The sequence below is a fragment of the Caretta caretta genome, chromosome 3 (genome assembly GCF_965140235.1).
Source record: "Caretta caretta isolate rCarCar2 chromosome 3, rCarCar1.hap1, whole genome shotgun sequence".
NCBI classification, from domain to species: Eukaryota; Metazoa; Chordata; order Testudines; family Cheloniidae; genus Caretta; species Caretta caretta.
In genome coordinates, this window is record NC_134208.1 from 193,292,479 (window position 1) to 193,311,332 (window position 18,854).

Here is an 18,854-nt window from a genome sequence, read left to right on the forward strand (position 1 = left end):
TTCCCTCTCAGCTTTTGGAAGGCACTTCAAATTCTTAAACCTTGGGTTGAGTGTTGTAGCTAACTTTAGAAATCTCACATTGGTACCTTCTTTACATTTTGTCAAATCTGCAATGAAAGTGTTCTTAAATTGAACAATATCTGCTGGGTCATCATCCAAGACTGCCATAACATGAAATGTATGGCAGAATGCAGGTAAAACCACAGAACAGGAGACATTCAATTCTCCCAAGGAGTTTAGTCATAAATTTAATTAACACATTTTTTTTTAATGAGCATCATCAGCATGGAAGCATGAAGGGGCATACAAATGTTTAACATATCTGGCACGTAAATATGAGTGGACTTGTAGGTTCTAAAGTGTTACATGATTTTGTTTTTTAGTGCAGTTATGTAACAAAAAACCCTGTGTTTATAAGTTGCACTGCCACGATAAAGAGATTGCACTGCAGTACTTGTATGAGATGAATTGAAAAATACTATTTCTTTTGTTTATCTTTTTTACAGTACAAATCTTTGTAATGAAAATAATAATGTAAAGTGAGCACTGTACACTTTGTATTCTGTGTTGAAATCAGCATATTTGAAAATGTAGAAAAACATCCAAAATATTTATAATAAATTTCAATTGGAATTCTACAGTTAAAGTGCAATGAAAACTGCAATTAATCAGGATTAATTTTTTTAATCAAATTAATTTGTTTTGAGTTAATTGTCTGAGTTAACTGCAATGAATTGACAGCCCTAATATTAAAATATATAAGTAACACCCCTAATCAAACAGATCCCACAAGCCTCTGCTAAAACTTGCCCTCTGGTAAAAGTTTATGTAACAATATTATATTTATAGGTGGGGCTGGTAGCATCACCTGTATAATGTTATCCCATTACAAGAGCCTGGTTTCAGTTGTTTATAACCTGGAAATTTCAACCCAAACTGTTAAAATTTGGCCATAGTGGCTGTCTGCCTCAGGCTGAGTTTGTTTAGGCTTTTATGAAAACGTCAGCCAAAACAGCTGAGTCATTTCCAATAATATCAATAGGAGGAAATACATTGTTTTAGCCATGTTAAAAAATTCTGGCAACCTTCTCTTTGACATAATCCACTGCCCCCATGCTCTGGAGCAGGGTCTTGAAATCTGGGAGGAGGTGGCCTTTGTGTCACAGATGTGTGTTTTGCCATCCCTATGAGAATCCAACAAAATTTGGCCATATTCTAAGGAGGCTCAGTAGAATTCAATTTATATATATATATATTCAACAGATCATATTGTTATTTATTTTTAAGCATTTTTTTATATTTATCAGTTTACATTTTCAGAGTTGTGGGAAATTGAGAGAGGGGATCAGACAATAATGAATTATTATTAATCGTTAATAATAATCATCATGTCAAATCAATCTAATGTCCTTCTCTGACAGGGTATCAAGCCTTGTGGATAGGGGAAAGCAGTAGATGTGATATACCTTGACTTTAGAAATGCTTTTGATACTGTCTCACATGACCTTCTTATAAACAAACTAGAGAAATATAGCCTAGGCGAATCTGCTACAAGGTGGGTGCACAACTGGTTGGAAAACTGTAGGCAGAGTAGTTATCAATGGTTCATGGCTAAGCTGGAAGGGCATACCAAGTGGGGTTCTACAGGGATCTGTCCTGGGTCCAGTTCTATTCAATATCTTCATAAATTATTTGGATAATGACAGAGAGTACACTTATAAAGTTTGTGGACGATAGCAAGGTGGGAGGGGTTGCAAGTGCTTTAGAGGATAGGATTAGAATCCAAAATGATCTTAAACTGGAGAAATTATCTGAAATAAATAAGATGAAATTCAATAAGGACAAATGCCAAGTACTGCACTTAAGGAATAATCGGCTGCACAAATACAAAATGGGAAATGACTACCTAGGAAGTACTGCAGAAAAGGAACTGGGGGTTATAGTGGATCACAAACTAACTATGAGGAAGAAATGTAACACTGTTGCAAAAAGAACAAACATCATTCTGGGATGTATTATCAGGAGTGTTTTAAGGAAGACACACAAACTAATTCTTCCACTCTACTCAGCACAGATAAGGCATCAAATGCAGTATTGCATCCAGTTCCAGTTACCATACTTTGGGAAAGATGTGGACAAACTGGAGAAAGTCCACAGAAGAGCAACAAAAATTATTAAAAGCCTAGAAAACATGTGTAAGCAGAGTCAGAATGAGCTCTTCCCTGACATCTAGTGGTGAGCTGTGGAAAAGCACTTCAGGAGCTGATCTCATTTGCATGGACACACCCAACCTGCCTAGGTGTTCAGCATGATGAAATTGCTTGCCCAAATGTTCACTTGTGGCTGGTGTTGGATCCCCAGTCTCCTTGTTATTGGGGCAGGATTAATAAAAGAGTTGTTATCCTTGATGTGTGAACCAAGGGCAGCATAACTATACCTGGCATACCCCAATGGAGGGACTCACCCTCAACTGAACGGTATTTGCTAGGCAAGGGACATGGGTTCCAAAGCCCAATGAGTAGAGAGAGTGTTGTGTCTCTCCTCTAAAAGCTAATTTAGACTCAATTGAGAGTTTTATTACACACTACAGAGCTGAAATCACTGATACCTAGATCTAAGTATTAGATCTACTTTGGGATAGTGTCTCTACTGCAAGAGACTGCCCAGTGTGCACCAGCAAGAACAGCTTGTCAAAGAGCTGTGATCCTTCCATGCAGCTTCCTCTCAAAAACCAAAATGCCCTCCAAACAGGACAGCAACTAAATCTCCCAACACTACCTACATTGGCAGCCAGACAGCACCATCCCTTCCCTCTTCTTCTGTAAGGACTTCCACACTTTAAAGAGGAGCGGGTAAGTTAAATAAGTTCAGTTCCCAGATGGGAGTGTCAGCAGGAGATACCTCTGAAGCCTGACTGTGAATTAACCTCAGAAGTCCCAGGTCAATGGCCGACTCATCAGGGGCTGCTCCTAGGAACACCTGTAGGGTGGAGTGCAGCATGCTTAGGGGGCCTGAAAGAGCAGAGCACTCCAACACAAGGGCAGAGTGTTTTGGAGGTTTCTGTCCAGTTTCTAAAGTTCTGTGTGGGTTTGTCTACATTGTAATTAGACACCTGTGGCTGGCCCATGCCAGCTGACTCGGGCTAAGGATCTGTTGAAAACTGGAGCCCAAGCTTTGGGACCCCACTACGTGTAGCCCAAGCCTGAATGTCTACAATTAAACAGCCTCTTAGCTCAACCCCTCACCCCTGAGCCCGAGTCAGCTGGCATGGGTTTTTAACTGTAGTGTAGACATATCATAGAATCATAGAATAACAGAGTTGGAAGGGACCTCTGGAGGCCATCTAGTCCAACCCCCTGCCCAGAGCAGGACCAATCCCAACTAAATCATCCCAGCCTTTGGGATTTGGGCTTTGTCAACCTTAAAAACTTCTAAGGAAGGGGATTCCACCACCTCCCTAGGTAACGCATTCCAGTGTTTCACCACCCTCCTAGTGAAAAAGTTTTTCCTAATATCCAACCTAAACCTCCCCCACTGCAACTTGAGACCATTACTCCTTGTCCTGTCATCTGCTATCACTGAGAATAGTCTAGATCCATCCTCTTTGGATCCACCTTTCAGGTAGTTAAAAGCAGCTATCAAATCCCCCCTCATTCTTCTCTTCCGTAGACTAAACAATCCCAGTTCCCTCAGCCTCTCCTCATAACTCATGTGTTCCAGTCCCCTAATCATTTTTGTTGCCCTTCGCTGGACTCTCTCCAATTTCTCCACATCCTTCTTGTAGTGTGGGGCCCAAAATTGGACACAGTACTCCAGATGAGGCCTCACCAATGCTGAATAGAGGGGAATGATCACGTCCCTCGATGTGCTGGCAATGCCCCTACTTATACACCCCAAAATGCCATTAGCCTTCTTGGCAACAAGGGCACACTGTTGCCTCATATACAGCTTCTCGTCCACTGTCACCCCTAGGTCCTTCTCTGCAGAACTGCTGCCTAGCCATTCGGTCCCTAGTCTGTAGCGGTGCATTGGATTCTTCCGTCCTAAGTGCAGGACTCTGCACTTGTCCTTGTTGAACCTCATCAGATTTCTTTTGGCCCAATCCTCCAATTTGTCTAGGGCCCTCTGTATCCTATCCCTACCCTCCAGTGTATCTACCACTCCTCCCAGTTTAGTGTCATCCGCAAACTTGCTGAGGGTGCAATCCACACCATCCTCCAGATCATTAATGAAGATATTGAACAAAACTGGCCCCAGGACTGACCCTTGGGGCACTCCGCTAGATACCGGCTGCCAATTAGACATGGAGCCATTGATCACTACCCGTTGAGCCCAACAATCTAGCCAACTTTCTACCCACCTTGTAGTGCATCCATCCAGCCCATACTTCTTTAACTTGCTGACAAGAATACTGTGGGAGACAGTGTCAAAAGCTTTGCTAAAGTCGAGTAATAACACGTCCACTGCTTTCCCTTCATCCACAGAACCAGTTATCTCATCATAGAAGGCAATTAGATTAGTCAGGCATGACTTTCCCGTGGTGAATCCATGCTGACTGTTCCTGATCACTTTCCTCTCGTCTAAGTGCTTCAGAATTGATTCCTTGAGGACATGCTCCATGATTTTTCCGGGGACTGAGGTGAGGCTGACCGGCCTGTAGTTCCCAGGATCATCCTTCTTCCCTTTTTTAAAGATGGGCACTACATTAGCCTTTTTCCAATCTTCCAGGACTTCCCCTGATCGCCATGATTCCCCATGGACTTGTGCACTTCCAGTTTTTCTAAATAGTCCCGAACCACTTCTTCCTTCACAGAGGGCTGGCCACCTCCTCTCCATGCTGTGCTGCCCAGTGCAGTAGTCTGGGAGCTGACCTTGTTTGTGAAGACAGAGGCAAAAAAAGCATTGAGTACGTTAGCTTTTTCCACATCCTCTGTCACTAGGTTGCCTCTCTCATTTAGTAAGGAGCTCACACTTTCCTTGGCTTTCTTCTTATTGCCAACATACCTGAAGAAACCCTTCTTGTTACTCTTAACATCCCTTGCTAGCTGCAACTCCAGATGTGATTTAGCCTTCCTGATTCCATTCCTACATGCCCGAGCAATATTTATATACTCATCCCTGGTCATTTGTCCAATCTTCCACTTCTTGTAAGCCTCTTTTTTGTGTTTAAGATGAGCAAGGATTTCACTGTTAAGCCAAGCTGGTCGCTTGCAATATTTACTATTCTTTCTACACATCGGGATGGTTTGTCCCTGTAACCTCAGTAAGGATTATTTAAAATACAGCCAGCTCTCCTGAACTCCTTTCCCCCTCATGTTGTTCTCCCAGTCTTCATCACAAAAACCACCAATTCATTTTGCACAGGATAAATAGCCACCAGGCAGCAATACATTTCAGCTCTCTCTCTCTCTCTCTCACACACACACACACACAGCCTGCCTCTATTTCTGATCTGGAAAGAAGAAAATTTAGTCCCTCTAGAGAAAACTGCTGCTTATGGTAGAGAATTAACCCTTAGGCCACAGAAGATCAGCATTCTGCACTGAGATCACGCCTGTCAAATGTCCTTTCATTCTGAGGGACACCCTTCTTTTTCAGACCCAAGGGCTTCTACACCCCACCCAAATTTTGGGGCCCTTCTAATGCTGAAAATCATTTACCTCAGATATGAAGAATCGTGAAACTGGGGTTATAGAAAGTTACTGATGCTAAAGAGATGACTCCCACAGCATGCATGAATAATTCATTCGGCATGAATAATATCCCTCCTGCATGAAGAATATTATTGTGTGTGTCCCTCATTCTGAGTCTTTGTCACGCACGGCATCCCACATTCAGGCCTTGGCAGCTTAAGATACCCAAGAATATTCTCCCTCAGACACACACTCCAACCATAAGGCTCACTCCTGCCTTACTTCAGTAACCTTCATCTCCCTCCCTTCGCTAGAAGTAGAGTCCACCTGCACCTCCCTGAGCCCATAACAACCCCACTGCAAGCTGCAGGAGAGAAACCTACCTCCCAGTCAGCAGCACACCTCATGCTTCATGGCTCAGCAAAGAGTGGCTATGGGCTCCATGTCAGTTTCTTCCTGGCCCCTGCTGCTCCTGAGCCTGGATGAGGAGGCAGGAAGGAAGGCCAGAAAGTTGCTGGTTAATATGCTTTTGACCAGTGTTTGCCATGGTACTAAGCAGGCTGAGGATCTCTGTATATCAAGCCCCAACCATTGTTTAACACTGGTTAATGTTGGATAGTGACAGGGTCATGTTAACACCTTTTACCCTTTGGGCCCATACAGTTCATCTGAATTAATACAACAGAGCCTAGAAGGACAGGTCCTGCAGGCCTGATTGTTTCCAAATTTTCAAGTATGTTACCAGTCCTGGTCTTAGTGAGAATGCAGCCATCAAAAAGCAAGTCAAGGATTTAGCATGGCTGTTCCTATGACTGCTTCTTGGAGCAGCTTGTCCTGGAATCCACCAGGGAAGATGCAACTCTTGATTTAGTCCTGAGTGGAGCACCAGATCTGGTCCAAAAGGTTAATATAGCTGAACCACTCAGTAATAATGACCATAATGTAATTAAATTTAAACATCTTTGGGGGGGGAGGGGGAATACAAAGAAACCCACCACAGTAGAAAGTAACTTCAAAAAAGGGAACTACACAAAAATGAGGAAACTAGTTAAAAGGAAAATAAAACGAACAGTCACAAGCATGAAGTGCCTTCAAACTGCATGGATGGAGACTATTTTAAAACACCATAACAGGCTCAAACTAAATGTATACCTCAAATTAAAAAAAAAACAAACAAAAAAGCAGGAAAAGGACAAAAAATGGCTAAACAGCAGAACAAAGGAAGCAGTTAAAGGCAAAAAGGCATCTTTTAAAAATTGAAAGTTAAATCTTACTGAGAAAAAATAGAAAGGACCATAAGCTCTGGCAAGTCAAGTGTAAAATTATAATAAGGCAGGCCAAGAAAGGTTTTGAAGAGCAACTAGATAAGGACACAAAAACTGACAACAATTTTTTAAAAGTAAATCAGAAGTAGGAATCATGTAAACAGTTGGTGGGGCCACTGGGCGATCAAGGTGCTAAAGGAGCACTCATGGAAGACAAGGCCATTGTGGGAAAGCTAAATTCATTTTTGTGTCAGTCTTCACTGCAGAAGATATGGGGGAGATCCACACACACGGACCACTCTTTTTCGGTAAGAAATCTGAGGAGCTGTCCCAGACTGAGGTGTCAATAGAAGAGATTTTGGAACAAATTGATAAATTAAACAGGACCAGATGGGATTCATCCAAGAGTTCTAAAGGAACTAAAATATGAAATTGCAGAACTACTAACTGTGGCATGAACCTGTCACTTAAATCAGCCTCTGTACCAGATGACTGTAGGGTAGCTAAGGAAATGCTGATTTAAAAAAATCTCTAGAGGCAATCCTGGCAATTACAGGCTCATAAATTTAATTTCAGTACCAGGCAAATTGTCTGAAACCATAGTGTAGAACAGAATTATCAGGCACACAGATAAACATGATATGTTGGGGAAGAGTCAACATGACTTCTGTAAAGGGCAATCACGCCTCAGTCTATTAGAATGCTTTGAGGGAGTCAACAAGCCTATGGAAAAGGGTGATCCGGTAGGTATAATATACTTGGACTTTCAGAAAGCCTTTGACAAGGTCCCTTACCAAAGGCTCTTAAGCAAAACAAACAGTCATGGGAGAAGTAGTAAGGTCCTTTCATGAACCAGTAACTGGTTAAAAGATAACAAATAAAAGATAGGAATAAACAGTCAGTTTTCACAATGGAGAGGGGTAAACAGCAGGGTCCCCCAAAGATCTGTGCTGTTCAACATTCATAAGTGATCTGGAAAAGGGGGTGAACTATAGGGTGGCAGAGTTTTCAGACAATACTAAGTTACTCAAGATAGTTAAGTCCAAAGCTGACTGTGATGAATTATAAAGGGAACTCATAAAACTGGGTGACTGGGTAACAAAATGGCAGATGAAACAAAATGGCAGATGAAATTCAATGTTGATAAGTGCAAAATAATGCACACTGGGAAAAAAATCTCATTTATACCTATACAATGATGGGGTCTAAATTAGCTGTTACCACTTAAGAAAGACCTTGGTATCATCCTGGATAGTTCCCTAAAACCTCTGCTCAATGTGCAGCATCAGTCAATAAAGCTAACAGAATGTTACAAACCACTAGGACAGTGATAGATAATAAAACAAGAAAATATCATAATGCCACTATATAAATCCATGGTACGCACACACCTTGCATATTACATGGAGTTCTGGTCAGCGCATCTCAAAAAAGATACATTAGAAATGGAGGGGGAGCAGAGAAGGGCAATGAAAATGATTAGGAGTATGGACCAGCTTCCATACGAGGAGTGTAGGAATTAGTGGTGATCCCTCCCCGTCAATCTCAGAGGGAGGCCATGCCCCCTCACTCTCAGGTCCCTCTCTAGGGAAGGATTATCAGGGGATTAGAAGTCCCTAGAAGGCCAGGGCCAAGCGGTAGGTGGTCCAGGGGCCTGGCCACAGGCAGGGCAGAACGTCAAACAGTCTAGGGGCTCAGGCCCTTAGGCAGGATTCAGAGCACCAAACGGTCTGTCATCCTAGCTCTGGCAAATGGCAGACAAACGCAGGCCTCTTGGCTTAAGGTGGGGAGGCTGCCATCCCATGGGTGGGGTTGGCAGTAGGTGGTAGGGAGACCCAGGCCCACCCTATTCCATCAGGTCCCAGCTCAGGGACTTAACAGTGGTGGATAGTTTCACCACTGGGTCAGCAGGGATCCAGCCAAAACACAGTGTCCTGGATTCAGGTAACAACACAACCGAACTAAAGTTTGATGTCCCTAGGCTACTGCCTACATTCCCCTCATGGTGTAACTATGTCTCATGGTCATCCCCTGTTTCCCCGAGGTGAGTGGCAGTCCCAGCAACTCGTTGGCGTCCCTGGCAGCAGGCAGCTCCTTCGGGTCCTTGGCACTGCAGAGCTCTCCATCAGGTTCAATCCCCAGCAGGAGGCATCTGTCTCCTCCAGCAGCTCCAGCCCAACTGAGCTGCAGGGCCTGTATTTTATACTTCCTGTCCCACCTCTCTGCTTCCAGCGGGGCGGGTGTGGGTGTCCTGGCTCCGCCCACCAAGGGCTGGGCAGGGGTTCTTTCCCATCAGTCTTGGAGGAAGGCCACACCCCCTCACTACACAAGACATTAAAAAGACTGGGACCATTCACCTTGGGGAAAAACATGATTAAGGGGCAATGTAATAGAGGTCTATAAAACCATGAATGGTGTGGAGAAAGTAAATAGGGAAGTTGTGTTATTTACCCCATCACATAAACATAAGAACTATGGATCACTCCATGAAATTAATAGGCAGCAGGTTTAAAATAAATGAAAGGAAGAATTTCTTCACACAATGCACAGCCTGTGGAATTCATTGCCAGGGGGTGTGGTGAAGGCCAAAAGTATAATTTGTTTAAAAAAAGAATTAGATAAATTCATGGAAGATTAGTCCATCAATAGGTATTAGCCCAGATGATCAGGGAACTAACCCCATGCTTCAGGTGTCCCTAAGCTTCCAACTGCCAGAAGCTGGGACTGGCCAACAGGGAATAGATCACTCGAAATTGCGTGGTTCTGTTCATTCCCTTTGAAGCATGAGGCACCTGCCACTCTCAGATAGTTGCAGATGTGCCCAGATGCTTCAGCAATTGATGTGTCTTTTTAAAGTAGAAATCTAGAGAAAATAAATCAATACAGGGACTTTTTTCACCAGCAAGAGCACAGAGTCAGCCAAAGCACAGGAGATCCCCATGACTATCTACATAGTAGTAATTTAAGAGATCATTGCTAGCGTCTAGCATGAAGGTTTTCATATACATTGATTTGTGTTAGGTCTAATTTACACACCATCCACTTTGCTTCCTCCTCCTCTGACTAAGCAGCAGAAGTTCATGCAGAAAGAGGAATAAAGTAGTAAAAAAAATGGTTTCAAAAGCAACAGATGTGTCAACTCGTAGTGAATTAGGTGACTGGAGATCCCCCAGCCCAAAAGAGCCCTGGGGTGACGATCCAGCTTCTTTAGGGGTTAACTTGAACAAGCAACAGGTTCTGAATGCATAACCGGACCCTCTCCATAGGGAGAACATGGGATGAAATTTAAGGTCTCCTGGGAAATCACAGCTGCTCCCTGATACTACAGGTGAAAGTGCATTAGTCTCATCAACCAAAAGATGTTGAAGGAAATTCACCTAATGGGCAATTTGAATAATTTGAGGACTCTCCAATCAACTAAATAGGAAATTCATCTTCAGAATGATATTTTAATTGTCATGTTAAACATATTAGTCATTATCTTGTTTTTATATTATTTATTGCACAGAAATTGGCTTTCCCACTTCTCAAGGTTTGCAAGCAGAACTATTGGGAAACACTACCTCCACCACAGGAGGTACTCCATGTAAAACTGACATATCCCCAAAGGCATCCAGTTCAGAGATCTTTCGTCTATCTTTAACCAACATCCCTTCTCCTTCCTCAGGGAGTTTGCTTTCCATCTTAAAGCAAGAAAGAGAATCTTACGTGAGCTCCTTTCATCGTTTCTGCTTTTCCTCCTTAACTGGAGCACAACTGAATCCAGTCCCCACCAAGGTTTTGCCCAAATGGATGATCTTTTGGCAAATCTTGCAGCTAGGAGTTACAAATTTTAAAACAGCCAATTAAATAGATAGGAACAACAAAAAGGAATAAAAAGTTAAAATCTATCCAAGCTTGATCATAAAAATAAGTTATCTGAATATAAAACTCAGGAATATTCCAAAGTTTTGCTATTGTTCTAGATTTCAATCTAACTCCAGGTCAGTGTGTCCTCTTTCAGTGCTGAGTGTAGAGAACCTGAGCCAACAAAATTGCAGTAGTTCAGAAATCACACTTGTGACATCACACCTGATGTCATAGAAAGCGACAATGTCATTGGTGGATTTTATGGTTAGATCCCTGAAACCAGGCAGAAAAGTTATGCATAGCTTAGGGCCTGCAGAAAATGTTTTATTACATTTCTTTGAGGACCTCACCTGCCATGGTCTGCTGTTCTTGCACAAGTCCTAACTACCTGGTGAGTTAGAACTTTGTTCCCTTGTGTACTTCAAGCCTGTAGTCTTCCTGAGATAGGGGTACTGCGAGGTACAGTATCTGGACAAACACTATCTGAAAACATTGCTGCTTACCACGCTAGTTCACTGTAAAGTTAGAGGCCTACAAATAACCATCTGGAGGAGAGAGGCATGTTCGTGTGAGGCCTCTGATCACACCAGAGACTGGATGTGTTTTCTTTTGATTCACATCAGCAACTGAAAATTCATCAGCCTGGTGGTGTTCTTCTGTTAGATGCAAAAATGAAAGTCAGTTTTTACCTGCAAATACTTTTACCAGAGCGTAAAATTCTGCTGCACATGCCATCCTCTTTGCAGATCCAGTAAAACTGGATTTTGCACCAATTTCTGACAGAGATGCAAATTAAACAAATATCTCTATAGTAAACTATATAGCAGAGTTTGTATATATTCTGGCATGTTAACTACAGAATTATGAGTAAATCACTGCAATCCCTGAACCCGTTGCGCCCAAGTAATGAAAAATGGGCTGTATAATAGGGGTGACTCTAATAAGCTTAATTTACAATTCTGTTATTCAGTTTATATCAACAGATTTAAATAATAGGATAACAGTGACTCGGAATACACAGTTCTGGACTGTGTAACAAATTCACTCCTAATGGGCTTTAAACCAAGATCTCTTACAAGCATAATCAGCAGCTCTACCATCTGAGCTCTTGTAGTCATGTGAATCCTCATGCACAGTGAAAGTCACAGCAGGAGGAGTAGGATGTTTCACTGTCAGAGATATCAGTGAATTCAAGCAAATCTATGGATCTTGGTGCCATTAACAAACATTGATTAAGCCTCATAACACCATTTTGAAGAAGGGAAGTATTTGACATGTATATCATTTGTATATCATTTGACATGATAGAAAATCTACAACACCGAAAAATGCAGGGTCAAATTTTTACCATTACCCTCCACTTTGGCAGAGTCAAAATAACATGCTTATTTTTCCATGCTTGCTTTTCAGATTCTTAGTTTCTGCATGCTCAAAATCTCTAATGTGGGTGGGTTAGTTATTTGTCTGAGCAAATTAGTCAATTAGATGCCTAAATACCTAATTTTCTTGCTCATGTACAGTTCATCCACCAACAGTGAAAAATTTGGCTCAGGTTCCATAGAGATAGCAAGCTTGGCCACACCTCTGCATAGGAGCTGGAGGGGGACATGCTGCTGCTTCCAGGAGTTGCTTGAGGTAAGCGCCGCCCGGAGCCTGCACTCCTGCCCCCCTCCCGGGCCCCAACTCCCTGCCCCAGCCCTGATCCCCTTTCCATCCTCCAAACCCCTCGATTCCAGTCCAGAGCAGCCTCCTGCATCCTCAACCCCTCATCCTCAGCCCCACCCCAGAGCCTGCACCCCTAGCCGGAGCCGTCACCCCGGCAACCCCCTGCCTAAGTCTGGAGCCCCCTCCTGCACCCTGAACTCCTCATTTCTGTCCCCACCCCAGAGCCTGCAGCCCCAGCCAGAGCCCTCACCCCCTTCCACACCCCAACTCCTAGTTTCATGAGCATTCATGACCCGCCATACAATTTCCATACCCAGATGTGGCCCTTGGGCCAAAACATTTGCCCACCCCAGCATAGAGTCTTCTCCTTTTATGCCAGTGTATTTAGTCTGAGGCAAATTTATGTAATACAGACAAGGTCTCCATGTGACACACATCCTACAGTGCCACACTGGTTGTGACAATCAGGGTTCAGATACACTAGGGGAAGAACAGGGGGTCTGAACACCAAAGAATAGGCAATTGAATCAACTGGTTGTATACAATATTGTTGTATTATAAAAGTGTATTGAGTAAGGTCTTTTATGAAAGCTGGTGACATGCTAGTCAGGAATATCATAGTGTGACGTATGTATGCGTTGTCTGTAAAGAGTTATGTATATGTACTGGAAATATATGTTTTGGTGGCAAAGAATAAACAAGCCTGCCTTAGAAAAATGAATGTGGATTTATCTATCTGGGTCAAGCTTTGTAAGCCATAGACAATGAAAGTATATTTACAAATAGGTTAATCAAAGCAATCCAGTTTCAAAGTGGTGGAGGAGACAGCTTAGTGAGCATAGCAGGGGATAGAGTCTGCACTCCTGGGAATTCTGGCTCTTGAGGCAAAGACAATGGACTCTGGAAAATATAAGGGGAGCAAAAAGATAGTTATCCATCACTTACAAAACAAAGGGAACTGCACCTTCTCATTCTGCAAATGTTAGATCTTCCGACCAGGAAGGGCTGGATATGCTGTGAGTGAGAAAGCTATTTAGGCGAAGACATAACTCACTCGAATTAAGTTTTAGTCACTCAAAAGCATGCTTTGTTTGTAACTATGCCCCTCTCTTTTTCTTGCTTAGTATCACTGAAATCTCTGTTCTTTGTGAATAAACTTAGTTTTATCACAAAACCCTCTGTTCAGTATATTAAAGTTAGAGTGAGTCTTCAGCTGACAAAATAGACTACCGTGTGCACTGTCTCTATGGGGGCAGCAAATGTAATAATTTCTGTGAGTGTCCAGTCTGAGGGACTGGACACTGAGGATGTCTCTGGGGAACCCAGGAGCCAGGGTTCAATGATTCTTATCTGCAAGGCAAAGTTAAGACAGGCAGAGTTTGCTTGTGTGGTGAACAGGCTGGTATGGCAGGCAGCTGACACACAGTTAAGCACCAGCAAATCTCACTCTTGCTGATGTAGAACAGTAACAGTGGCTTATAGTTCTGGATGTCCTGAGGAGAGTGTCACGCTGCTTTATATAAAATAATTATTGTAAAAGTGTCTGAGCACTTCTTTGTGGAGGAACTTGCATTGTACATTTATCATCTGTAGACTGTAACAATTCCCAAACAACTAGCTTTCCTCCAAAACTTTAGGAGCAGGTCAATAATTTGTAACCACTCTCTGAGATGAAATATTAATTTCCACCCCCAATTACCCTTTTTTCCTGTATTTTCACTGTTGTTTCAATTATCACTAGCTCCAGTTTAAAACGTTACTTTTTCTAGCAGCAAAACTTCCTAGACAAACTCTAGAAGCAATCCTTTTCTACCCCGCAACCATTTCCTAGCCCCTGCTGCTGTCTGTACTCCGAAAACAAAGTGAAAGATCTGAACATGCTTTTGGTTGTACCCAGTTCTCATTGGAAATGTGCTAAGGAACAATTCAAAACAATGAAACAAAATCAGAATTTATTCTGGGCCACCACTAGGTGGTGCTTATAGAAGGAGAGAAATCTCAAGCCAGTAGGAACCCTGTACATTATTCCAGGGGGGTTCAAACTTTTTCATAGGGTGGATGTGGAGCATATAATAATAGAACAGAACACCCGTTTGATTCAGGATTATGGGCTACTTCTCCTCCCACTCATGATCACATGACATCCCTGTGGCAACTACAGTAATTGCTTTCATGGAAAAGTAACATTAAGAAAGTATTTGATGTCTTTGTAAATGTCACAGTTCCTTCCCCACTCTGAACTCTAGGGTACAGAGGTGGGGACCTGCATGAAAGACGTCCTAAGCTTATTTCTACCAGCTTAGGTTAAAACTTCCCCAAGGTACAAAGTCTTTGCCCTTGGATTAGGTAAAACGCTGCCACCACCAAGTGTTTTAGACAAAGAACAGGGAAAGGACCACTTGGAGTCCTATTCCCCCAAAATATTCCCCCAAGCCCTACACCCCCTTTCCTGGGGAAGGCTTGATAATAATATCCTCACCAATTGGTACAGGTGAACAAAGACCCAAACCCTTGGATCTTAAGAACAATGAAAAATCAATCAGGCTCTTAAAAGAAGAATTTTATTTAAAGAAAAGGTAAAAGAATCACCTCTGTAAAATCAGGATGGTAAATACTTTACAGGGCAATCAGATTCAAAACATAGATAATCCCTCTAGGCAAAACCTTAAATTACAAAAAGACACAAAAACAGGAATATACATTTCGTCCAGCACAACTTATTTTACAAGCCATTAAACAAAAGAAAATCTAGCGCATTTTCTAGCTAGATTACTTACTAACTTTACAGGAGTTGTAGGGCTTGCATTTCTGATCTGTTCCCAGCAAAAGCATCACACAGACAGAGCAAACCTTTGTTCCCCCCTCCAGATTTGAAAGAATCTTGTCCCCTCATTGGCCATTTTGGGTCAGGTGCCAGCGGGGTTACCTTAGCTTCTTAACCCTTTACAGGTGAAAGGGTTTTGCCTCTGGCCAGGAGGGATTTTATAGCATAGTATACAGAAAGGTGGTTACCCTTCCCTTTATATTTATGACAGTAAGTTTCTTTTAATTCAATTTAACAGCCAGAAAGGAGAAGCCAGTACAATGTGACCAGCCAGCTCTCCCCAGATCATCAGTGAGTGCTCCATGGCCCACAAGCAGCCCTGCAGGATATTTTGAGGATCAATTAATTATTGAAAGAGTTCCCTATGCAGAACTCAGACATTAATGAACTTGTTAACTGAATGCTTTCTCCAGGGCTACCAACTCTCATGATTTTAGTCCCTGCCGCAGGGGTTCCAGCTATCACATGATTTCAGAGAAGAGGAGGGGCAGGGGGTATCTCTTGTGGAAGGTAATATGCTAAACTTCAATGACTTCTAAGCCCAGCTCCTCTATTGACTGCTATTAATATTTTTGTTCCCTTCACAAACCTTATTATTAAACAAGGCTTCATGCTGCTATTTTAGGTGAGGTTACTATTGTTCATCCATTTCAGGGATAAGTGAGAGCTTGCTAACACAGTGTGGCTCTGTCACCTTCCAGCAGTGAGAGCACATAGAAATTTCTGCTTACGCCTCTGCTTTGATACTGAGATCTTAGTTCTTTGCTTAAGTGATAACAGTTCATGTTTATACATCCAGAGGTGCCTGATGACCCAAGAAGCGGTGTTGTTATATGTGACTATGCCTAGACCCAAAGCTGGAAAGAGAAACCAAGAATTCTGATGCCCAGCATTCCATTGCTATCTCACAAATACTTGTGTAATGTATACTTCTATAACAAGTGTATGTAACATGTCAGTTGTGTAAAATAGCTGGCACTGTGTGTGTTGTGACTCCTTGTTTGAGATGGTCCACAGAGATAAAAAACACCATGCTTTCCTCTTCCCTCCTAGTTATTCCTGTAGCTGAGCTAGAAAAGGTCTGGGCTCTGGATCTGCCTGTGTGAGTTCAAATCCCGCTAATAATGGAGGCGCAGAATACACATACATGGATAAAAGCTATTTTAAGGACTCTGGTATAGTTGTTGGAAAATACTATATTGGAAAACATCATATTTAGAAGTGAATTTGAATATTGTGTTAATATCTGCCTTATCTGAGTTTTAATTAATGGGAGCTGTACCTCTAAAACCAGGCAGTCACAGACTGAAAGCGTGTTTGAATTTGAGAGCAATGAGCAGGAGATTTTGCCCTGTTTCCAAAGTCGAAAACCTACCTCTGTAAGTTCCAAAAAGATCAAACTTGATTTAATAAACTTTTTTTTCCAGAACGCAAACCTCGTTCTTATTATTTACAGGACTAAATGACTCAGGATATTGATAATGAGCTATAGAGTCTTTCACCTACAGGTCATCAGTGTCCGTGATTGGGACATGGGCAGTCAAGTCTAGCGATTGGAACAAGTGTCAATGCCCATGGTCATAATAAGAGCCAAGGGTCCAAACCAGGTTACCTGGAGCAAGGCTGCAGCAAATGCTCTGGGCAGCTGCTGACCAGCTGCTGGGCTTAAGAGACAGTCTAGTGCCTCTTGCAGCCAATCAGGCAGTGTGGTCAATTAGGCAGCCTACTACTGACCAGCTGCACTGGTTTGGTATCCTGGAGACTGGTTCTGTTGCAGGCTCTGATTCCTGACAATCCGTGTTTATCCTGTTCAGTTTAGCAGGGATTACAAGATGTTCCTACCTAATATGGAAGCTATTGAACATCCATGAGATGAGGTTAGTGAGTTCCAGTTCTAGCTCCCAAATCACAAATTCACCGCTGTGCTTTGCTCTAGATTAGAAGCTCTTCAGGGCCAGGACTGTCTCTTACTATGTTTTGTACAGTGACTAGCACAACGGAGTCTTGATCTCAGCGGGGTCCTCTTACAAACACTTCTGCAGTTGGGGACAAAATCACCTCGCTATAGATTTGCGAGAGTTAACAAGATTGTAATTGTCACATACTTACATACGTTGACGGGGAGTTTAAAAATTCAAACACAATTTAAACTCTCCTCTAAAAATCATAATTTTGGGACCAATCTTAGGGCATTTTGGGTCTGATTTATGACTTTTTAAACTTTTGAGTTTGGCAATACTGTTTCCCTACATCTCAATTAAATAAAAGCAAATGACTTTGAATCTACACAAGATATGATCTTGTCAATAAAGTACAGGGTTAGGAGTCAAGAGATTTGGGTTCTATTCTCCACTCTGTCACAGACTTTTTTCTATGGCCTGGGCAAGTCATGTAACTTATATTGCCTGAACTTCCCCATCTGTAAAATGAGGAATGGTACTTCCCAACCTGAAAGAGATGTAGTGAAGCTTAATTCATTAATGCTTTAAGAACATTTAAAGATCTCTGGAGGGAAAGGAAGAAGGCACTACAGAAGACCAAAGTTTGTAGAAACTTTTAAAAAATATTTTGCGTACAAAACTCATAAAGATCTGGTATTTTATATGTGAGCTATTCAGGTTGGATAGTGCCTGTCTGTGGAATAGGTCCCCTTCATTATTTTTAAAAAATAGACTATAAAAGTAAGCATTTAAACACTGTGTTCTGCTTACACACTTTGCTAAATGGGTCTAGCGCCATATTTAGCATCATATCTAATATTTTTTAGAAGGTTTCAGTGCTGAAATCTGTGTGCTGTATTTGGAAAATTTCAACAAAGAATATGTTTCTACTTTGAATTTTGAGATACACAAAATGATAATTTTCCAGCTGCTTTAAAGTCACAGAGGGTATGTCTATACCACAGTTAGACCCCCGTGGTTGGCCGAGCCAGCTGACTCAGGCTTGTGTGGCTCAGGCTAAGGGGCTGTTTAACTGCAGTGTAGATGTTTGGGCTCCAGCTGGAGCCTGAGCTCTGGGACACTCCGATCTCACAGGGTCCTGGAGCCCGAGCCAGCTGTAGGTTTTTAATTGCAGTATACATGTCCCTAGAGTTAGACTTACCCTGCCTCAACTCATTGCAGAGGTTGTGTCTTCCACAGGAGGGAGCTTTTCTACTGCAAAAATGGCTGAAATTCTGAGAAAGTCCAAAACTTTTAGACTTAGATGGTCTTCTATTAGAAATGATCTCAGAGTTGGAAATGGTCTCTATTAGTGACAGCCTGGGTCATACTGGAGAGGCCTCAGGTTTGGAAAACATGAAACCAAGGAACCCTGGTTCAAGGAATTTACAAGATACACTGGTGACTGTTTCTCTTTTTAAAAAAAACAACAAAAAAACAAAGGCCCTGATCCAGTAAGGCACTTAAGCACATACTTAATGTTTTGCTGGATCTAGGCCAATATGTAAAAAATCCATGCAAAACCCCCTCCACTAATGAGCTTGTTAATAGAATGCTTTCTCCAATGTGTCTAACTAATGTGTGTTTGATAACTATATAACCTTTATAGAGAGGTTAAGTACTCAAAACTCAAGAAATATGAAAGTTGAGATTGAACATGCAACCTTAACACTGTCTT